This window comes from Lissotriton vulgaris, chromosome 12 (genome assembly GCF_964263255.1).
Source record: "Lissotriton vulgaris chromosome 12, aLisVul1.2, whole genome shotgun sequence".
Taxonomy (NCBI): domain Eukaryota; kingdom Metazoa; phylum Chordata; class Amphibia; order Caudata; family Salamandridae; genus Lissotriton; species Lissotriton vulgaris.
In genome coordinates this window covers 272,237,956-272,251,211 of record NC_141700.1, presented here as the reverse complement: position 1 = coordinate 272,251,211, position 13,256 = coordinate 272,237,956, and the positions used below count along the sequence as shown (strand labels likewise).

At 45.4% G+C, this 13,256-nt stretch overlaps 1 protein-coding gene and 1 long non-coding RNA gene across 3 annotated transcripts in view; one reads left to right on the top strand and one right to left on the bottom strand.

Annotated features, from left to right (window-relative positions):
* The window catches only part of LOC147673937 (methyltransferase-like protein 25B), a 361,337-nt gene extending 360,142 nt beyond the window's left edge, over positions 1-1,195 (bottom strand). The window contains exon 1 of one of the 2 annotated variants that reach the window (XM_086945027.1): positions 1,066-1,195. The gene's annotated coding sequence lies outside the window, so the exon portion shown is untranslated. Of the gene's footprint in view, positions 1-718; positions 849-1,065 lie in introns of those variants that run through there. The other variant, XM_086945026.1, reaches the window with a different exon arrangement.
* On the top strand, positions 1,073-13,161 carry LOC147673936 (uncharacterized). The gene is made up of 3 exons (XR_015302414.1): positions 1,073-1,357; positions 5,872-5,954; positions 12,969-13,161. It is a non-coding gene; the product is annotated as an uncharacterized LOC147673936 (long non-coding RNA).
* The last annotated feature ends 95 nt before the right edge of the window (positions 13,162-13,256 follow it).

Below are 13,256 nucleotides of genomic sequence, written 5' to 3'. Positions count from 1 at the left end.
GTGGGTGTTTTGGTGAGCAATAGAGGAGCCCGAGAAAGGAATAGAAACAAGTCCTTAAAAACAAGAAGTGGGCAAAGAGGTGTCACGAGGGAGACGGGGAGAGAAAGGAAGAAGAGGGAACGTGGAAGGAAAGTGAATGCAGCAGGGGGCGGAGCGGATCCCTTTGAAGCACGACCGCCGTGAAAGAAGTGTGTGTTAATTAGGGGGAGGAGAAGTGAGGCTGAGTGCGCTGGGGAAGCAACAGATGGCTTTAATTTGAAGCTCTCGGAGGCAGGCGGCTCGGATAAAAGCGCGGTCACGAGAACTCATGCACTCGTGGAAATCCGCTTTCGTTAAAGTTTTTGGGTTCACCGTAATAGGTCTCTCTACGAGACCTAAAAGGCTGTGCTCCACTGGATGGACTAACTCAAGTTGGGCAGACTAAAACAAATAAAGCCAGAAAGCAAACAAATGTGAGTTACAAACCAAAAAGCCAATGAGTCAGCAATGAGCGGAATGGATTCCTAGGTCAGCATTCCTAATTTCCCGGAGATGTCTTTAGCAACCCAGACAATTGCTCTGTTTGGTAGGCTTCGACCTAAAAAGACGTTAAAAGTTTTCAACAATGGCACCATCAATACCAAATGTTACATAATGTAGATATTCACTATCGATAACTGACATTTTCTACAACGTGGTTTAGTTTCACATTAGGGAAAATATCTAGAGATAACTGTACCCGAGGAGGGCGTAATAAACGGCAGTAAGAAGCAAAACCAGGCTACAAAAGCAAGCTGGAAACGTAGAGAAGTAATCATAGAAGAAGGACTGAGCACCTCCCAAAATTGTGTGGAAATTATTGGTGTTGTAGTGGCTAGCTCGTCAGAGGGTTATTTAGCGGCGTGGCCTCTTTTGACTTCCTGTAAAGATTGGTTGAGGAGTCGCTTGCCAGTTGTTCATTGGCTGCGAGTCCAGGAAGTGCACGTGCCCTTACGCCAGCACTTAGCTGCTGCCCTGCCCGCCCCCGTCTTAGCCGGTGCCTGGTTATGAAATCAACTTAAACATTTCTACTCCTGTCTGGCTGACCTGGAGGTTGGGGCTGAGGCAGCAGGAGACGCCATCTGAAGCTGGATTGGCGCCGATGAGTTAGCAACTGCTCTCCATTGCAAACTCAACCTGGAAGCAGCTCTTTTGTGCGCTCAGCTACGGAGAGCTGCTCGGGCTGTACACACGTCATGATGAGGACGTCACGTCCTGGGCCACCTTCCGTCCCTCTGTGCTGTTCCCAAGTAATGCGGTGCCCTGCCTGGGCCTGGAAGTATCACTGCTGACCCCAAAGTAGGGCCAGCGCGGCCGGTCGGAGTCCCTGAGGAGTGCGGTGGGTCTGACTTGTACCCCTTTACTGTCGAAAGGGACTTTCCAATACTCTACTGGGAGTGGGATACTTTAAAGTATCGTCGATTTCCGGTAGCACGAGCAACCCTGCTCCTCTGTGGGATAAGACTAGTCTGCCCGTCTGTGGGGTTGCACGTGGCCACCAACCCGCAGGATCTTCGTGTACTGGTCTGCGGCGCGGCATTGTCTACTTTCCTTGGGGCTGGGGTGGGGTGGGGATTCCTGGACAGCCAGCATACGCCGATCTGCGAGTACTTGGTTTGGCCTGTTCGTATTCGGGTGTGTGGGATAGTGCCAGTGCTGACTTGTGCTGAATTTTCACTATTTGTGGGTGTTGGGTTTGCGCGAGTTATTGCTCGATCTGTTTTTTCGGGGGGAGTAGTTATGGTGCTTTTCCCAGCCCCGATTTGTCTGAAATGGCATATTAAGGTCCGTATGTACGGAGTGTATTGTGTCAACTTAAAGTTTAGGTCCAGATTTACTCAAATTGTGTGCGGAAACACATGACACTGGAAGAAAAGATAGACTATGCAAAGTCAAACCATAATCAAGTGGTGGATGAAATGCTATAACCCTCGCATGCGCCTATTCAGTGGGCACCAACACATACTTACTCGCCGGTCTGTGTGTTTGGTTAGCCAACCATTGTAGGATTTCCGCCAAACGCCTTCCCCCAATGTCCAGCACTGCGACTCTGCTGTTCCTTAGGTGTGGGTGGTTGGGCTTCAAACGATGTAGTTGTCGCGCCGCTCTCCCAGCTCCTTGAAGACGTTGTGCTTCTGCTGGGGAGCGGCGGTGCTTATATCCTCCTGAGACCCCTAGGGGGTTCTCAGGTGAACTCCCCTGATTGGGGGGTTCAAAGGTAGCAAGGTTGACCATTGGTCGCCCCCTGAGGGCGCCCGGGTCACGAGGTCACTTCCTGTCGGGGTGGCTGGTGCGCACCCCGCTTCCGCTGGTTCCTGGCCGCTTCGGGGCGCCCAGAACCAGTTCACCCCCACTGCTGGCACCGCGTGGGTTATGGCGCCGGCCCTCGAGCCTCCCCCCTCCCTACAGGAGGGTGCGGCGGCCTCTGCAATAACCCTCGCATGCGCCTATTCAGTGGGCACCAACACATACTTACTCGCCGGTCTGCATTCTGCATACATTTTCTGTCCCTACTAGCAAATAATGTCAGCCAACAATAGCAGTTCTTAGTGGTGGTCATTGTTGGCCGCAGATTTATTAATATCAAAACAAATATTAATAACAAATATTAATAACATACTGGTTGTGCAGTCTTCATTTGCGAACTCTAGTCATCAATCATGCACATCACCTTACAGATTATGACACCATCTTATGATACAGGTGTCTGTCTTTTTGTGCACTCCTCAGTTCGTAAATGGCACTTGTGCACAACCAGATGTCGTTGTCGCGCCGCTCTCCCAGCTCCTTGAAGACGTTGTGCTTCTGCTGGGGAGCGGCGGTGCTTAAATCCTCCTTCAGGTGAACTCCCCTGATTGGGGGGTTCAAAGGTAGCAAGGTTGACCATTGGTCGCCCCCTGAGGGCGCCCGGGTCACGAGGTCACTTCCTGTCGGGGTGGCTGGTGCGCACCCCGCTTCCGCTGGTTCCTGGCCGCTTCGGGGCGCCCAGAACCAGTTCACCCCCACTGCTGGCACCGCGTGGGTTATGGCGCCGGCCCTCGAGCCCCCCCCCCCCCCTACGGGAGGGTGCGGCGGCCTCTGCAATAACCCTCGCATGCGCCTATTCAGTGGGCACCAACACATACTTACTCGCCGGTCTGCATTCTGCATACATTTTCTGTCCCTACTAGCAAATAATGTCAGCCAACAATAGCAGTTCTTAGTGGTGATCATTGTTGGCCGCAGATTTATTAATATCAAAACAAATATTCATAACAAATATTAATAACATACTGGTTGTGCAATCTTCATTTGCGAACTCTAGTCATCAATCATGCACATCACCTTACAGATTATGACACCATCTTCTGATACAGGTGTCTGTCTTTTTGTGCACTCCTCAGTTCGTAAATGGCACTTGTGCACAACCAGATGTCGTTGTCGCGCCGCTCTCCCAGCTCCTTGAAGACGTTGTGCTTCTGCTGGGGAGCGGCGGTGCTAAAATCCTCCTTCAGGTGAACTCCCCTGATTGGGGGGTTCAAAGGTAGCAAGGTTGACCATTGGTCGCCCCCTGAGGGCGCCCGGGTCACGAGGTCACTTCCTGTCGGGGTGGCTGGTGCGCACCCCGCTTCCGCTGGTTCCTGGCCGCTTTGGGGCGCCCAGAACCAGTTCACCCCCACTGCTGGCACCGCGTGGGTTATGGCGCCGGCCCTCGAGCCTCCCCCCCCCCCCCCTCCCCCCCTACGGGAGGGTGCAGCGGCCTCTGCAAGAATTCATCGATTCCACTGGCAATCGCTCGGGGCCGCATCACAGTACATCGTTTTTTCGCTTTGTGTGCCTGATACGACCTATTAAGGTCGAAACTGGTCCCGGGTTCCTTGTATTCCTGTTCTGGGAGGACCCTGCCTGGCAGTTCGGTCTGGACTGTTCACACTTGAGCAGGCTCAAGACTGATTTGCATATGGCTGGGTCCAAACACTGGTTGCACAGTGGGTGAAAAATGGATTGAGATAGGTCCCTGAGTGATTGCCAGTGGCTGAGATACATTTTTGCATGGAAAGTTGCGAGTGCAGCACAAAAATGATATTCGTCGCCTAGAGCCTGACAACTTCTAGAAAGAGGGCAAGACAATCCTAGGGATCCATGTAAATGTTACATGTTTACAGACAAACACACAGCAGGGCAGAGTTTCTGTGGTGTGGTGTGCTAAGCTTAATCATTTTCTACTTGAGTTTTTTTTCTAGCTTGTTATCCCCATAGTTGGAACGAAAACGTTAATCTAGGTAGTCTCTTATTTTGGCAGTTATGCCCCCACAACATCTGTGTGCTTCTCAATCACCGTTGCCTCTTTGCATGAAGCACTGAAGAGTGTTGTGTTAAAGTAAATAGTCATTTAAAATTTGCTCGTCCTTCTTCTAGCAATCTCTTATTAGGCGTGTTGATTCTCATACTGCTACTGCCAGGTTGGGCATGGTCATCGTATAACCTAATAGGGGGCACTATGTGTCAACTTTCTCATCAGCCAGTGGTGCTCTCTCCACTTGAATGTATATTGCTTATAGAGTGCACTGTCATCCAGAATGGATTTCTAGCCCTAGACGAAGACTATTATAGGCCATTGCAGCACATTAAAGTAACATCAGTATAACATATATGTTAGGTCTCATTATATAACATGTATGTTTTGAGTGCTTTTTTTTTTTTTTTTTTTAAAGGACATTTTCAATATTTATCCTCTGGACCTTGTTGCATAGCTTGGTAACAGGAGAGGGGAAAACTGCCTCTCATTTGAAATCTCCTTATTTTAGGTACTTGGTACTCTCCATACAGAATGTATACATTTGTCAAAAAGGGGAAAGGGGGGTAATTTAAGAGATCTCACCAGGCGGGTCATGTGCGAGACCTTATAGACTATCCTATTTTTAATGTACAGACCCTGAAGTTTTTTAAGGTACTCTATAATGTACTCTCTAGGTAATTGCAAAACCAGCTGGAATGCTGCTTCCATAACCAGGTGAAGGTGACGTGTCAGTTTGAGTAAACCCAAATAAACTGTAGTGGTTCTCTCCTCTTGGGAGGTTTTGTAGAATGACAGCTTTATTTGGGCTGTCTGATATTCTTGTAGTTCTGCTCTCATTTAGGTTTATGGGAAGTCCATGAATTGCCGAAAGCGATAATCCTCTTCATAGCTATCCCCGTGCACTTTTATCAGTCACCTAACACTGCATTAGATGTGCATCATTTGTCCGTGTGTTTTTAACAAGTGGTATTCCAGTAGGTGTACAAAGCTGCAAAACAGAAAACCCTACAGTGGCTGCCTTATCTTTAGCAAATCAAACACGCTGCATGGAAATGTGGATGAGCTTGAAAGAAACGCCCTTGATCTTGACAATTGAACCTCCTAGCATTTGTGGTTTTAAGCAGCAATACTACCTTTTTGCGTCTCAGCCGGACTACGCTACCTGACCTCTATCCGTGCTTCAGTAAGATTGTGATGGGAAACTTTGAACTTTCCACAAAATCTGTGCTTCCGTTAGTTTCCTTTTCATCTTTCTCAAACTGTCATCGAATTGTGCCTTTGCTGAGATCTTTGGGTACTTAGATGCTCCTTCTTCATTGGGTCAAAACGGATCAGTGTCTTGAGTGATGGGGCATTGTATTAGTTATAAATTAAGTTAGTGTATGCAGTCTCGTTAAAAGTTCGGGCTGTTTCAGTTATACCATGCAATGTTTTATAGAGTGTTTTTGGCTAATGGGATAGATCCTATATTTGTGTATCCAACTATTCAAAACCATTACTTATACCCATTTTGAGCAGAAGAATAAGAATGTTCAAAAGAACGGTAACCAATTAATATGAAATGTTCTACCTAGGCTGCCTAAGACGAATCCCATGTCAAAAACCTGCTTGGTGTGCTACAGCTCTGCACAGCAAAGAAACCACATTTCTTCTGAAGGTAAATTTTGTTGCGGCTTGTTTTCATAAGTGTTCAGTTTTCAGGTATATTGCAATTCATTATGCTGTTTCTTGCTGTGGAATTATTGCCCTACACTTTTATGTCAAGAAAGCAGCTCAGTAAACTTTTGTTGCATGCCTCCATATGACAGTTTTGATCCTCATGAAGGAGGCTTAGTGTGCCACAATCTTCCTTTTGTAAACTGCAAGTGAGTATGAACGGACTGCCAAGAAAAGACAATGATTGCTCTTTTTAAGGTTCTATTTGTTGATTGGTCTTATGTATAATAGTCAGTTTTGGTGAATACGTCACTTTTGTCCAATCAACTTGAACCACGCCTGGAAATTGAATAATGTATTACAGCATTCTTAATATCCTGATCTATAGACACAACCTGGTTTTGCGAAAATGGATTGTTGCATCATCCACATGTAGCAAAATATGTATATAACGACTTGTGTAGCAAATGGCGTGTTGCGAAATATGTTGCCTTAAAGTTGCTGCTATGGCTCCATGACCAGCCTGAACAGAAGGAGGTAGAGTGGGCAGCCCTGTCTAGTGCCTCATGTCAAACAAAAGGGATTGTATAGCACTCCATTAAGGCACAATTTAGCCTTTTGCTGGGTAAATAGTAGACCGATTGAGACTAGAATCTGATTTAGGAAGCCCATCCGAAGGAGTATCATAAAGATATAGTCCCACTGGAGGGGTTTGGGCGCCTTGGTGGCATCTAGAAACACAGCAACTGCTTCAAGGCTCAGATCTTAAATCCTATGAATAGAGTACCCAAATTGTGGGCTGTTGACAACACTGGTATAAAACCAGACTGATCCAGTTGGGCGAGATGGGGCATGAGGAGCATTGGCGATTTGCAAGCACCGTAGCTAGCATCTTGGAATTCCAATTCAACAGGGAAGTGGTCAGTAGGAATCACGCTGACAAGGGCCTTCATTTGCTTTAGAAGGGTATTGATTACTGCTTTGTGTGGATTGCGGTAGTGACCCCCAGGTGGCAGGCCTCCACCTACACTACAAGTAGGTGGGGGGGGGGGGCAGAAGTGAGTCACAGCGCTTGTAAAACTCTGTAGGAAGGCCATCTGCGCCAGGCCCTTTACACTCTTTGAAGTACGCTAATGACTTCTTGAAATTCAGCTGTCGTGATAGGGTTATCTAGAAATGCTCTTTGTGCATCTCTCAGCTATCCAAGTGTAATGTCATAAAGGTAAGTTAGAATATTGTGTGCATGATTGTGCCGTCGAGATATGAGTTTTTATGAACCTACCTTTCTCCTGGTGATAGCATGGCACCGCTGGTAGTCTGTGAGAGCGCTTTGTAGCAGAGAGGCAATTGCTTCTTAATTGGAATAGCTACTCCACTTCCATAAGACAATTATCAGTATAACCAGGTATATGCAGCCATTCTCTGGGTGCCCCTGCATGGCTTGCCTGTGACTTAGTGGGTTTATTGTAACAGGGCTATGTGGACCCTATGCCGGTTTAGATTGAGAGGGCATGGAGTACCTTAAAGGGTTATTGAGACCTCTGACGTGCCAAGTCATACTGACCAGAGGTGCATTTCCACTTCTATCTTATGAGTTTTGTTTGTTTGGCTAGGGTCCCCTCCCAAACAAATTGCAGTGAAATGCTGGTACAATTTACTACACAGTGCTGCCTTGCATCGTTAACTTGTTTCACCTTTAGTGAGATAACCATATTAGAACAGTACCCTCCCTCCCACACTTGTAGCCCAAACTCACCATAACATTAAACCCACAAACAAGCATTGGCATAGCCAATAGGTCTCGTTTTTAGGACCTTCTAAGTATTTAGTTATGCAGCACAATAGCCTTGGTACATCAACTGTTGCATGGCTAAACACTTATAAGGTCCCAAAGGCGAGACCTATTGGCTTTGCCAATGCTTGTTTTTCCTGGCTGCCAACCAAAGCTTAAGGAGGGGGAAACTAGACAGATGTAAGTATCAACCCGAACGTACAATGGAACCTTTCTAGTACTAGCCCAACCTCCGAAGGAGAGAAGGGGGAGGGGTGAAGAATTTGCTGAAGATAGATTATACACCATAAAAAGAGTTATTGAACACAGGGCGATACTTCTTCCCCAGACACATAATCTTAAGAAATTGTCTCAAAGCAGTACCCAACAGGTGGCACTAAGCAGTGTCACTCAGACAAGAAAATCATTCAAAACTGGCCAGGCAAATGAGTTACTGCTCCTCTCCTGAGAAGCCAGACGGTTGTCCTTGGCAAACGCATGCCCCGTAGTTCCTGAGTCAGCCGTGACATGTTTAGCTGTTCGAATCGTTGTCTTTTTACCGAGCGAGCAGAACATCAAGACCGGTCAAGGGGCATTGCAGGGAGAGCTTTGAGACTGTATGTGGCAAGTTTGTAAGGAATAAGGGTCGGTGTCCCGGGTGATTAGCTCCATTTGGTGACAAGTTGTCTACATGATTTACAGCAGGCTGCCAGAAACTGATGAGAAAAGCATATGGAATCTGTATTGCACCCACACGGATCTTAAGCTAAATGGAGCTAAAAATTACACACATTGATTAAAAAGCGTGTGTTGAAAATACATGCTTTGATCAGAAACATTAACATTTAATTTCCATTAGGAGAAAAGACTTTTCAATATTACAAATGATAATGTTTTCTAGAGATATAGATATAAATAAAACTTTTTATTGCCCTTAAAGGAAAAAAATATTTCGAATCTGACCTTCTGGATGTAAATGTTAACGATATTCTTAACACCTTAAATAAAGATATCATATATTTCCTGCGTCGTTCAAACAGTACTTGATGGGGAAGAAAAGGCAAGAATTGCGGTGGTGGGCGGAGGAAACAGATAAACGGAGAAAGACGTGTGTGTGTGCTTTAGACAGACCATGCCACAGAGAGCAAAAAAGAGACACAGGGAGAGGATACAGAGATGGAGAGAGGGAGTGCGAGATAAAGAAAGGATGAGAACATGAGAAGCGGATTAGAGTGAGGGAGAGAGGCAGTGAAGGAAGGGGAGAGAGGAAACTTGAAAGAGACGGAATGCGCGCAAGAGCGCGTAATCCCAGGGTGATGAGTTAAACTTCCGGAGTTTACAATTCCTCACCACACAGAGTAGATATACATCTGCTTGCTGCATTGTTTCAAGTCCATGATTGTACCCAGTGGTCGAAGTGGGGAAAAAAAGCAGGGGAACTGTGGTCGGAGACTCCGAGGGCGGGGATAACCCAAGGATTGGATCAGTGGATGGAGTCTGAAGTGGGGCCAGAATGTGCCAAACATCCCAATTTTTTTGTATTTGTTTGGCATTTCACTGACCAGTTACAGCTTAATGTGTTATTTAATTCAACCAATGGATACACTTGATTATTTAAGGTTTAATAGGAGTTATTGGCATTTAAATACATTCACAAAGTGAAATATATTTCCTGTCCCACATACGCTTAAAAGTGGAATCACAAGCCATTTGTCTCCAGGCCATGCAGTTTCTCTCATTAGCACTTATCCCTTCTTCCACAAGCAGTTTAAACATGAATGGCAAAATATCCTAGTTTGCAAATGTTTTCCATATAATTATGGCTCTGCCATATTTGTCACATAAGACATCTTCCACTGCATAATCTTGCAGTTTTAACTAATCATTTTTGTAGCTCAAACGGGTAAAAAGTTACTAAAAAACTTGACTTGAGTTGCTGCAAAGTGGACGGCACTTTGCAAAGGTTGACTGATCACCTTTCTCACTGCTGCATTTGTATGTTAAACTGATACTAATGAGGCAGATTCTTTGCAGAGACTTAACATGTGTAAAATGTCTCAATAATAATGTATCGGAAGATATATTGCATTACGCTGCAGCCTTTTTCTTGTTGCATAATTTAGTCAACACTGCAGCATAATTTTTTCCCCCATTGCTGCATAATTCCAGTGGCTCCAGAGCAGGTAGCACATGTTAAAAGTGCTTGTGCATGAAGCAGAGAGTGTGAAGTTTGCAAACTTAGTTTGGTGTGTGTGCAAATCCTGCATTGCCGATCCTTGGTGAGTTGCAGCTACTACTGCAGAAACGAGGCCAATGGAGGTACCAATGGGTGCGGCAGACTGGCCTTGATGGCAGGGCAGGCTTTAATGCTGATGCCGCCCTGTGCTACAATGTTTGTTGGTGCCCCCAAAGATCACTTACGCCTCGGACATTACACAGAGACAATTATTTATACGTGTGTAAATCACTGTACAGGAAATGTTACATAAGACAAAGGACTACAAGGTGTAGAAGCCACATGACGATCATACTAGTAGGCAGTATAGCTTAATAGCTCACTGTTCTATGTTAGGATTTTAACTTATAAACTGCAAGTAACAAAATGATCTCTCTTACACAAGCAGTAACCTACTAACCTAGTTAACATTATGTGCACTTTGTGATCTGCATGGTACATGTTCTTTGCAGCAGCCACATTAACCCTCTGTGCCATCTTTCCAGGAGTCAACCCTTCCACTAGACAAAACTCCGATCTCTCTCTAGAAAGAGGATTAATCGCCAAAGTTATCATGACATTTTTATTGTTGCTGAAAGTTGCTGGAGGCCAGGAAGGAGGCAGCAAATTAAAAAAAAAACCATAATATACTTGCAAACACTACGCACCCACCCGAAATAGGTACCCAGTGCGGTCACACTGTTCACACCGCCCTAACCTGCTCAAGGTTCATGTGACCTCAGTGACAGTCACAGTGACTGGATCACTGTTGCTCTAGGGTGTGCTGCTTAGTAGGCCTGCCAGCAAGGCTGGAGGTGAACTTCAGTATGGATTGTGGTTGACAGGCCTTCAAGGTTAACCCACACTTGCCACTGCAAAGGTCCACCTGCTGGTGCTAAGTCACCTAGGCTTCTATGGTCTAGTGGGACTTTCTAAGGTCTAGCATGGGAATGTGCTCCCTCAGGAGATTGGTCTCGGGGACTGGTCATGAAAGCTGAACCCGGTTCCAAATTCCACCGCTCTGGCCATAGTACCTCATCCTCTCCCCCCAATGAACACCATACTGCCCCACTGAGAGAAACTCACACTGCCTTCAGCTACAACCCAATTGTGCCCACCATAAACACCAGGATGCGCCGTAATTCAATATAATTATAATATGCTGCCTAAAAAAAGTAAAAGCAAACACTCATAGGGAGTGCAAGATTAAGTAAAGCATGCGAAATGTAAGCAGAAACAACATGGTTACCTTAACGAACAATCACTCATTCAGAAATCAGCAAGTGGTTTTACCTGAAAAGTTAAGGACCGTGACTACAGGACCCTGAAGGGAACCGTTTCAATGTCCATTGCTTATATCCTTAATAAACGTAAGCAGTATGGTTTAAAAATACCACATCCATAAACGCAGAGGTACACATTTTGTTTTCCAATACACCCATCAACCAGGTATTGCAATACATCCAGGAATGGTGCACTTCCCCACGTGGGGACAACAATGCTGTTCAAAGAAAGACGAGAAAAGAAAAGTAGCGCTTCACTGCAAAGTCTGTAAAGTGAGGCTGATGTGTTTGGATGTGAATAAAACCATTCTGGCCACTTTGCAACCACTCTGTCTTGCTTTATTTAGTTATGTATTTATTTTTCATATTTAAAACCTTTTATTTCTCTCCATCCCAAGGCTGCACTTTGGAATAGAAAAATGCCAGAAAAGGGGCATTTCCCTAGAGTGTTTTTCGTTTTTGGATCCATTTCACAGGGAAGCTACTAAATGAAAGTAGGAAAGAAAGGCTGTGAACCGTTTCTTCAAGTCGCGGTTTTCGCAAGGCGGAGAGAGGCATTCAAGGCTTAATGAGCCTTGACAGAAACCCACATGGCGGCTGCGTGCGTGCACGTAAGTTTGAGCCCAGCAAAAGCCTCTGGTAGCACTTTCAAAAGCCACTCACAAAATTTCTCGCAGAGCAGCGCCTGCGCTGGCTCAGCGAGACCTAAAAACATAATTGCTACTGTGGCAAAACCAACATAAAACAAGAACAGGACCATGTAACATAATGCAAGGGAGTAACAGAGGTTCAGGCCATCAAGCCAGCTTCAACCCCATAATCCATGTCAAGGCATCAGAGGGTGTCAGTATGGGTAACTCATTGCAGGGCCTGTGAGATTACCCTGGAGGGTGTCTTGTCAGCACACTCTCTGCTATAGCCAGGTAATAAGTTTATGGATGCATAGTATATTAGGTGATCCGTAGGTCATAAGACATTGCATCAAACAGAAATATAACAGGCTTAGTTACGCTACCAGGAATTTATCACCCCGGGACATGCAGAGACTTCTGTGCCCCCCCCCCCCCCCCATTGCTTACAAAATGCAGTGTCTCTGCATCAGTCTGGGTCGTGCAGTGCCTCCATAGTTTCCTAGAGACCACAGCCCAGCGACTCTTTTTGCCACTGTTTTTTTCTTCATAGAATCGAAAATGTGGAGTTCATCCAGTTGAGACCTGGGGTAGAGTACAGAGTACAGTTTTTCTTCGGTTCCAGTGGCCAAGGGAGAACTTCCGTTTTGCCATCCTACCTGTCTGTTGACAACTGAGTGCATATATTTATGTTGGAGGATTGTTCGCTCTGAACCGCAGAGCCTTGCTAAAGAATGGCCATCTTACTTCATTCTGCTCCTCGTTTGCCAGTTGTAAACTCTCCCCTTGATATATGTGAAAATTACTTTACTACGTATAGCCTCTTTGCAAGTTTTATGTTAAGTAGATAACATTAGTCTACTCTCTACCAAGGCACATTGGTCTAAATAAACCTATTCGAAATATTTTTTGTACCTTTTGATACGGGTTCAGTACTCTTGGGCAAGCTGGCGGGTGTTAGTTGTTTAATTTATTTACTTTGCCTCTTCATGTTTTTTTGGTCACACAGTTTAAGTTGATTGTGCAGCCCCATTGCATTACTTGTTTATTGTGAATTAAAGATGTATTGACTGCTGCTTAAAAAAAAAAAGTGTGCTTTGTTTTTTTTTTTACCTAGGTGACGGCAGCAGATGTGACTCGTGTACCATGCTGTTCAACAACACCTATCCTACCTGTCTGTGGCTTCACGCTTTAAGTCCTTTCCCTTGACTCACTAATTGCAATTGAAACCTTCCAGCATCACAAAAAACTTGCTTGCACCTCTGTTGTCAGACAAGCAGAGCAGATGAAGGCCTTCAAGGAGGACATTTAGAGGTCTGTAGTAATTCATTTAGGGGGAAACTTTAAATTCTGCCATCTTTTATTGAGTTTACTGCGTTTTTTTATTTCTGAAGTTACATACTCC